The 9,483-nt window shown below is 48.9% G+C and overlaps 1 long non-coding RNA gene across 2 annotated transcripts in view; it reads right to left on the bottom strand.

Moving 5' to 3' along the window:
• LOC119630301 (uncharacterized) overlaps positions 1–3,052 on the bottom strand; it is a 69,684-nt gene extending 66,632 nt beyond the window's left edge. For both annotated transcript variants that reach the window (XR_009976229.1, XR_009976228.1), the window contains exons 1-2: positions 2,753–3,052; positions 1,409–1,664 (exon numbers count right to left, since the gene is read on the bottom strand). This is a non-coding gene — a long non-coding RNA (uncharacterized LOC119630301). The remainder of the gene's footprint in view (positions 1–1,408; positions 1,665–2,752) is intronic.
• Positions 3,053–9,483: the final 6,431 nt, after the last annotated feature.

Raw genomic sequence — 9,483 nt, forward strand, 5'->3', positions numbered from 1 at the left:
ACGTTAACACGTATGTGGACTGATGACTTGCACCTGTCAAAACATCAACAGTTAAATATGACGTTTTCTTCGGTACTTTCCAGTATATAACTAGTGATTTCATTGAATTTAACTACAATACAAGAGCTGTTAATAACGTGCACATGTTATATCTGCAAAAATGAAAATCTTCAATCTGTTCTTGACTATGTGCGTGGTAAGTTATAAAAGATAATACTGATAAATTGTTCATAAAATCTTCCGATCGATTTGAGCGTTACTTTCTCTATTCCTCTTTTTTTTATCACCTTATCCCATAAGGACTAACTTCATAACGATTAATTTCATAACGATAACGATGTTGTTGGCGTTTTAATTTCAGGTAAAACGCGTGCGTAAAATACCCAATATGTATTTCATAAACAAACATTCGCGGCCTAAAAAAGGTATAGAATATACTCACCTAGTATGTTAGGGGAGTCGTCTAGTGGGTGGGCCCTAAAATCCTTGGGCCCGCGATCTGCTCAACACCTGCAGATCGTTGAGTCTCACATACCCCGCGCGTCCCCTAGGCGCGGGGACCTCGTGGGAGGTTCGGACCACGACCCGAAAAAAAAAAAAAAAACTCACCTAGTCTCCATAATATAACTTTAGACGCTTATCTTCTTTTTCTCCAGCTTATCTCACTAAGTGGGGTTGGCACACGTAATTTTTCTCTTCCATTATCTTCTATCAGCCGTCATCTCAACACTCACTCCTCTCTCTGTCATATCGTCACACACTCCACCCATGTCTTCTTCGATCGACCTCTTCCCCCTCTACTCCCTTAATTTCTTTATTAACTAGTATAAAACTTTGCGTTAATGTCGTGGAATTTTCACGTCATCACGGATCCTCCTGATCCATTAACGGTGCTTTTAGGCAATACAAGCACCGGTCACCGTCCTCGCCGAACCCGTCGCTTGCGACGAAGGGCTCGACGAGCGAATTAACCCACAGACACAGCCCACTGAGTTTCTCGCCGGATCTTCTCAGTGGGTCGCGCTTCCGATCCGGTGGTAGATTCTGCGAAGCACTGCTCTTGCTAGGGCGGTGTTAGCAATTCTCCGGTTTGAGCCCCGCGAGCTCACCTACACAAGCTAGGGTACGCTGAAATAGCCTCTCAAGGCTATCAGCATAGGTAGGAAAAAAAAAAAAAAAGAAAAAGTGGAATTTTTTAATATCGAGTATTTAATTTAAAAAAAGGCTCATCATAATGTTCATATCGATGAAGAATATACAGAAAACAAAACAAGTTACAATAAAAGTAACTAAAAAAAAACCTTAATTACTAAGCAAATGCCCGAAATTGAAAATATAATTCCAAATCGATAATTGTTATTTTAATACTCTAGATGGAATGATGGGCTACTACCTACGTGACACCTACGTGATGTTATTGACGCCATCTGGACGGGCTCCGGATAGCCTGCCGACCGAGAAGGCTGGTGGTCGAGGGGGAGGGTGATGGGAGGGATGTGCTCCGCACTAAACGCCTTACTCTCCCCTTTTTGCATTTTCATGAGCTCTGTCTCATGCGAGGTTCGGACGTTGGTTGTTGAGCGGCAGGAGGTTTTTAGTTGGTTCGACTGTAACATGCCTCGCCCGCCATCCCCAGTGGAGGGTGGGAGCCCGGCGATTTCCTCCTGACCAAAAAAAAAAGAAACGTGATGTTGCATTGTTACCAGTATCAATAGACATTACAGCGTGTAAATCGCCGACTTTGAGTCATGCGGTTGAATCATAAAATCTTTCGTATCACTGGTTCCCTTAACCCATCAAATCAGAACACTACTGATTCGTAGCAGAAATAGGCCCAATTGTATCACCTAGCCGTAGAGACTCACAACAGTTCTTACGACACCAAGCTTTTTTGAAAATCTATAAACTTTGCAGGCGTGTTTTAAACACGGTGCTATTTATTCCTTTAAAAATGTATTCGTTCGTGAACACATCCTAAGTTTTTGTTTTTTTTATAGTAAAGAAAACATGGCTGCAGTATATTTTTACCGATTAGTGTTTTTTTTTTTAATAGCATCTTAATCGTCCTTTAAATTGCAACGTTTGACTATTTTGCAGCAGATATAAGCAGGATACCTATCTGCGCTAAATGATCAATTTGGAAAGTGGTAATAAAAGATAAATATCTAATATATAAAAATAAATCACTCGCTGTCATTTTTTAATTATAAGAAACATGAGACGTATAAATACAGCCAAATGTCTAAAACAAAAGAGGAAACCCTCTCAGAGAATACACAATAATAATTTTAAGTATTTGTCTTATTTCGAATACACATTTGGAGCCTCTGGGTCTGCGGAGGGACTTCGGTTCCCTTTGTATTTTGTACCGTATGTTCCATGGGGAGTGCTCTGAGGAATTGTTCGAGATGATACCAACATCTCGTTTTTACCATCGCACCGCCCGCCACCGGAGTAGAGTTCATCCATACTACCTGGAGCCACTGCGGTCATCCACAGTGCGTTTCCAGAGATCTTTTTTGCCAAGTACCATCCGGCTATGGAATGAGCTCCCCTCCACGGTGTTTCCCGAGCGCTATGACATGTCCTTCTTCAAACGAGGCTTATGGAGAGTATTAAGCGGTAGGCAGCGGCTTGGCTCTGCCCCTGGCATTGCTGAAGTCCATGGGCGACGGTAACCACTCACCATCAGGTGGGCCGTATGCCCGTCTGCATACAAAGGCAATAAAAAAAAAAAAAAAAAAAAAAACACCCGCTATTGGTAATCAATACGTGCTTTACTTTTTCCATGTGATGTATGTAATGTATGTGACGTGAATAAAATTAAAATTTTCTTTTGAAAAATGAAACCATTCCATCAGTATTTTCTTATGACGTTGTCACGTTCAACTATCGTCAGTAAACCGACTTTACAGACAACCGTTTTTTTTTTTTTTTTTTTAAATAAAATACTACTAATTGAATAAGAACTGTCTGATGAACTCATCTTTGTTTAATATTTAACTATTAAATTTTATTGCTTTTGTTTATTTCACTTTTACACTAAACACAATATTGTAAATTACCCAAGCACAACAATGGCAGAGAATTTTAGGTGCGTGAGAGCGGACGTAGACACTAACGCGCATGCGCACTTGTACCCAGAGAGGAAAAGTTACACTTTCTTCCCTGTACAGTGGGAGAAAAACCGAACTTTCGGCGTAGGTATGAGAAAAAGTATTTTTCTACTGTAAGCCCAATTAACAGGCTCCGCGAATGAAAATAGCCTAACCTTAAATCTCTTAGTAACTCTTAGTAAATGAAAATGTATGGTACGATAATGGCACATATACTTAGTCTGGCCATAAATACTGTTACAAAGGTAAACAAAAAAAATTATATGGCAAATAACATTTATTACTTTTACAGTGTGTTAGTCTATATCTATACTAATATTATAAAGAGGAAAGATTTGTTTGTTTGTTTGTTTTGAATAGGCTCCGAAACGACTGGACCGATTTGAAAAATTCTTTTTCCATTAGAAGCCGACATTGTCCCTGATGAACATAGGCGCATTCTCGCTCACGACTCGGTCGTGCGCGGACGTGCTTTCCGATCCGTGGCCCGCTTGCGAGCTACGTCTCTGAACTCACAGTTGTGCTCGACAGTTTAGTGACCGTGAATACATTCTCGTTTACGACTCGGTTGTGTGTGAACGTGCCTTCCAATCCGTTGGTCGCTTGCGACCTACGCATCGGAATACACATTTGTGCGTGATAGTGTTGTGACCGTGAATACCCACCTCATACCAACTGTCTTTTTCAAGGCAACCAATCGCTACGATCAGGCTTCCTGTGGCACTCACAGGCTAGCGATTTCCTAACCCTTCCCAAAACAACAGTCTTTTTCAAGACTAGACCCCCGCTCGCGATTCTGCCTGCTGTAGCACTATACAGCCCGAGCGGGTTCCTTTCCTTTTCCCCGCCGATTGCCGTTTTCACGGCATAGGCATTCCCCCCCCCCTGCTCCTTGCTGTCCTGCAGCACAGGGGGGTTACAAATCCTATCCGGGGCCTCGCCTTTCGGCGAGTTCAACAAAAGTCCCGGGGCCGCCCCCCCCGGGCAAGAAGACCGAAGAAATGGAGCAAGAAGATGTTAGGGATATTGTCGGGTTCCTCCGGGATAGGTACCCGTCAATTAGGGCCGAGTACCTAGAGTATAGGGCCGCCCGTGGCAATCCCTCCCCCCCCGCGTCCGTCGCCGCGTATCTCAAACGTGCCTCGGAGGCACGCCGCGTGCCCCCCGCCGCCGCGTTAAGTTCGAGCGCACGTTCCGACGATGCGACTCACGAAGCGCCTAGCGCTACCCCCACCCCCGCGCCCGCGTCGACTACGTCATCGCGCGTCTCGTCCGTCGCGACCTCGATCGTTTCGAGTTCAGGCTCCGATACCGAATCGGAGATGGATTTCGAATCCGCGTCAAGCCCTCAGCCTGGAACTTCGGATGGGATACGGTTCCAAACCGTAACGCGAGGTAAAAAGCGTACTCGCGCCGTGGAGTCCCGGAGCTCCACGACGAAGCAGACAAAATCCGCGACCGCCTCCCGCCCGCAGGTAGTCGTGACACCGGAGTCGGACTCCGCTCGCCGCGTAACCCCGCCGCCGCGTCCCAAGCCCGCGCCCGCTCCTAAAGCAGCTGCCCCGCCCCCGCTGATTCTCCAGGAAAAAACTGCGTGGAACCGCGTTTCCCAGGCCCTTCAGGCAAATAAAATCAACTACACCCATGCGCGTAACGTCGCGCATGGGATTCAGATCAAGGTCGCAACGCCGGGCGACCATAGGGCCCTCTCAGCATACCTCCGAAAGGAGAACATAGGTTTCCACACCTATGCTCTTCAGGAGGACCGCGAGCTCCGCGTAGTAATACGCGGAGTCCCTAAGGAGCTAGAAATAGACTACATTAAGGAGGATCTGACCGCTCAGGCCCTCCCGATAGTTAGTGTGCACCGGATGCACAGCGGGCGGGGCAAACAGCCCTATAATATGATACTCGTGGCGTTAGAACCCACCCCGGAGGCCAAAAAGAAGATCGCATGTCTCACGACAATTTGCGGCCTATCCGGGATCTCGATCGAAGCCCCCCACAAGCGTGGCACTCCCGGGCAGTGCTACAGGTGCCAACTCTATGGCCACTCGGCGCGTAATTGCCACGCGCGCCCCCGCTGCGTGAAATGCCTCGGCGATCACGCTACGTTAGATTGCGTTAGAGATAGGGAAACCGCGACCGAACCTCCCAGCTGTGTCCTATGCCTTAAGCAAGGGCACCCCGCGAACTACCGTGGATGTCCCAGGGCTCCGCGAAAACGTCCAACCCACCCAGCTCCGCGAACCGTCGGCCCAAAGACTTCGGCACCTTCAGTGCCGAAACCCGCCTTCGTGCCGGCTGCAGTTCCCACGGTCTCGGCGTGGAAAAAGCCGCTGCCGTATACGAAGGCGGGAACGGAAACCGCACCCCCGCCCCCGCTCGTGACACGCCCCGCGCCCCAGCCCCTGCTCGCACCTCGCCCCGCGCCCGCTTTCCGTCCCCCGCAACCCTCTGCCGTCAACGACTTCGTGCTCGTGCGTGACTTCGTCACCGCGGTCAACTTCGACCGTCTGCGATCGTTCGCAGACGCGATACGTAGGTCGGTAACCCCCGAACAGCGGCTCGCGGCCGCTTTCGATCACATGGACGTCTACGAGTCCGTGTCGCGTACGTTATAAAATCTTTACCGGTAACCAATGGCGCAAAAAGGTAGAGAAAAACCGTATTCCCTTACGTTAGCATTCTATAATGCTAACGGACTCGCGCGGCAACGCGATCAAATTTTTGAATTCCTCCGCGACAATCTTGTAGATATTCTATTAGTGCAGGAAACCTGTCTGAAGCCCTCGCGTCGTGACCCGAAAGTCGCGAATTACGTCATGGTTAGGAATGACAGACTCACCGCCTCCAAAGGCGGGACTGCCATTTACTATAGGCGGGCCCTGCACGTTGTCCCTCTCGATACTCCCTCGCTCTCACATATCGAGGCGTCAGTGTGCCGTATCTCGCTGACGGGACACCAGCCGATCGTCATCGCATCCGTTTATCTCCCCCCGGACAAGCCCCTCCTGAGCAGTGACATCGAGTCACTGTTCGGCATGGGAGACTCTGTCATCCTGGCAGGCGATTTAAATTGCCACCACACTAGGTGGAACTGCCATCGTACAAACGTTAACGGTAGGCGTCTCGACGCGTTTATAGACGACCTCACCTTTGAAATAGTCGGTCCCCCAACTCCAACATGTTATCCGTATAACATCGCGCTCCGTCCGAGCACTATAGACCTGGCATTGCTTAGGAACGTAACTCTGCGCTTGCGTTCCATCGAAGCAATGTCAGAGCTCGACTCAGACCACCGACCTGTCGTTATGCAGCTCGGTCGCCCTCACAACCCAGTCACTGTTACGAGGACCATGGTGGATTGGAATAAGCTGGGCACGTGCCTAGCCGACGCCGCTCCGCCAATCCTCCCTTACGGCCCGGATTCGAATCCATCCCCCGAGGACATCGTCGAATCCATAAACATCATTACCGATCACATCTCTTCCGCGATCATTAGATCTTCTAAAGAAGTCGATGTGGAGGACAGCTTCCACCGCATCAGACTGTCCCCCGATCTTAGGAATCTCTTAAGAGTTAGGAACGCGGCAATCCGGGCCTACGATCGTCTTCCCACGCATTCAAACCGGATTCAGATGCGTCGTCTACAACGCGAAGTCCACTCCCGATTAAGCGACGCGCGTAACGATAATTGGCATAGTTATTTAGAACAACTCGCGCCCTCCCACCAAGCATACTGGCGACTAGCTAGGACTCTCAAATCCGAAACTACCGCTACTATGCCTCCCCTCTTACGCCCTTCAGGCCAACCACCGGCATTCGATGACGATGACAAGGCTGAGCTGCTGGCCGATGCACTGCAAGAGCAGTGCACCACCAGCACTCAACACGCGGACCCCGAACACACCGAGTTAGTCGACAGGGAGGTCGAGCGCAGAGCTTCCCTGCCGCCCTCGGACGCATTACCCCCCATTACCACGGACGAAGTTAGAGACGCGATCCACAACCTCCAACCTAGGAAGGCACCAGGCTCCGACGGCATCCACAACAGCGCGCGCTAAAATTTTTGCCAGTCCAACTGATAGCAATGTTGGCTACAATTTTAAATGCCGCTATGACGCACTACATCTTTCCCGCGGTGTGGAAAGAAGCGGACGTTATCGGTATACATAAGCCGGGCAAACCGACAAACGAAACTTCTAGTTACCGTCCGATTAGTCTCCTCTCGACGATAGGAAAAATCTACGAACGGCTCCTTAGGAAACGCCTCTGGGATTTTGTTACCGCGAACAAAATTCTCATAGACGAACAGTTCGGATTCCGCTCTAAACACTCGTGCGTACAACAAGTGCACCGCCTCACGGAGCACATTCTGATAGGACTAAATAGGCGTAAACAAATCCCGACCGGCGCCCTCTTCTTCGACATCGCGAAGGCGTTCGACAAAGTCTGGCACAACGGTTTAATTTATAAACTGTACAACATGGGAGTGCCAGACAGACTCGTGCTCATCATACGAGACTTCTTGTCGAACCGTTCGTTTCGATATCGAGTTGAGGGAACTCGTTCTCGTCCCCGTCAACTGACCGCCGGAGTCCCGCAAGGCTCCGCGCTCTCCCCGTTATTATTTAGTTTGTATATCAATGATATACCCCGGTCTCCGGAGACCCATCTAGCGCTCTTCGCCGATGACACGGCTATCTACTACTCGTGTAGGAAGATGTCGCTGCTTCATCGGCGACTCCAGATCGCAGTAGCCACCATGGGACAGTGGTTCCGGAAGTGGCGAATAGACATCAACCCCACGAAAAGCGCAGCGGTGCTCTTCAAAAGGGGTCGCCCTCCGAACATCACTTCGAGAATCCCACTCCGTAGTAGGCGCGCAAACACCTCCGCCGTTAGTCCCATCACTCTCTTTGGCCAGCCCATACCGTGGGTCTCGAAGGTCAAATATCTAGGCGTCACCCTCGACAGAGGGATGACATTCCGTCCCCATATAAAAACGGTACGCGACCGCGCCGCGTTTATTCTAGGACGACTCTATCCAATGCTTTGTAGTCGAAGCAAACTGTCCCTCCGTAATAAGGTAACTCTCTACAAAACTTGTATACGCCCCGTCATGACGTATGCAAGCGTAGTGTTCGCTCACGCAGCCCGCACCAACTTGAAATCCCTTCAGGTTATTCAATCACGATTCTGCAGGATAGCCGTCGGAGCGCCTTGGTTCCTTAGGAATGTGGATCTCCACGACGACCTGGAGCTCGACTCTTTTAGTAAGTATCTACAGTCGGCATCGCTGCGCCATTTTGAGAAGGCGGCACGACATGAGAACCCTCTCATCGTAGCCGCTGGAAATTACATACCCGACCCAGTAGACCGAATGGTAAACCGTCGACGTCGCCCAAAGCACGTCATTACGGATCCTCCTGATCCATTAACGGTGCTTTTAGGCACCACAAGCACCGGTCACCGTCCTCGTCGAACCCGTCACTTGCGACGAAGGGCTCGACGAGCGAACTAACCCATAGACACAGCCCACTGAGTTTCTCGCCGGATCTTCTCAGTGGGTCGCGTTTCCGATCCGGTGGTAGATTCTGCGAAGCACTGCTCTTGCTAGGGTCAGTGTTAGCAACTCTCCGGTTGAGCCCCGCGAGCTCACCTACTAACGTTAGGGTGAAGCTGAAATAGCCTCTCAAGGCTATCAGCATAGGTAGGAAAAAAAAAAAAAAATGATGAACATAGGCAACTTTTTTTAAAATAAAAAAATTTTATTTTTTTGGTTTCATGTGTGTTTTAATGTTTCCGAAGCGAAGCGAGGGCGGGTCGCTAGTTTAATACATAAATATAAAACAATTTAAACTATAAAAAGCTTATTCGAAGTGGTCTCCATTGGCTGCAATACAGTCATTTAAACGTTGAGGCCAGTTATCAATAGAAGCACGCACTCTTTCCATGGGAAAATTTTTCACTGTCAAGCGTACGAATTGCTTTAGGGACTCCAAATTATCATGGGCTTTAGAGCAAGCCGTACTCTCTAAAACTGACCATAAATCATAATCCAACGGATTAAGATTGGGACTAGACGACGGCCAGTCTTCAGCTCTGATGAAGTCCGAAACGTTCGTTTCCAACCAAGAATGCGTAGACCGAGCTTTATGCCTGGCGCCGAGTCTTGCTGGAAGGACCATTCTTGATTATTGAACATGGTGTTGTTAAGGGGCTTCACTACCTTCTCAAGAATGGTATCTTGATACACTTGTGCCGATGTTTTGATACCTTTTTCACAAAAGTATGGCCCAGTCACTCCTTCATAGCTAATACCCCACCAAACCATCACTGAAGTCGGATAGTGCCAACGTTG

Source organism: Bombyx mori, chromosome 23 (assembly GCF_030269925.1).
Source record: "Bombyx mori chromosome 23, ASM3026992v2".
Lineage (NCBI taxonomy): Eukaryota > Metazoa > Arthropoda > Insecta > Lepidoptera > Bombycidae > Bombyx > Bombyx mori.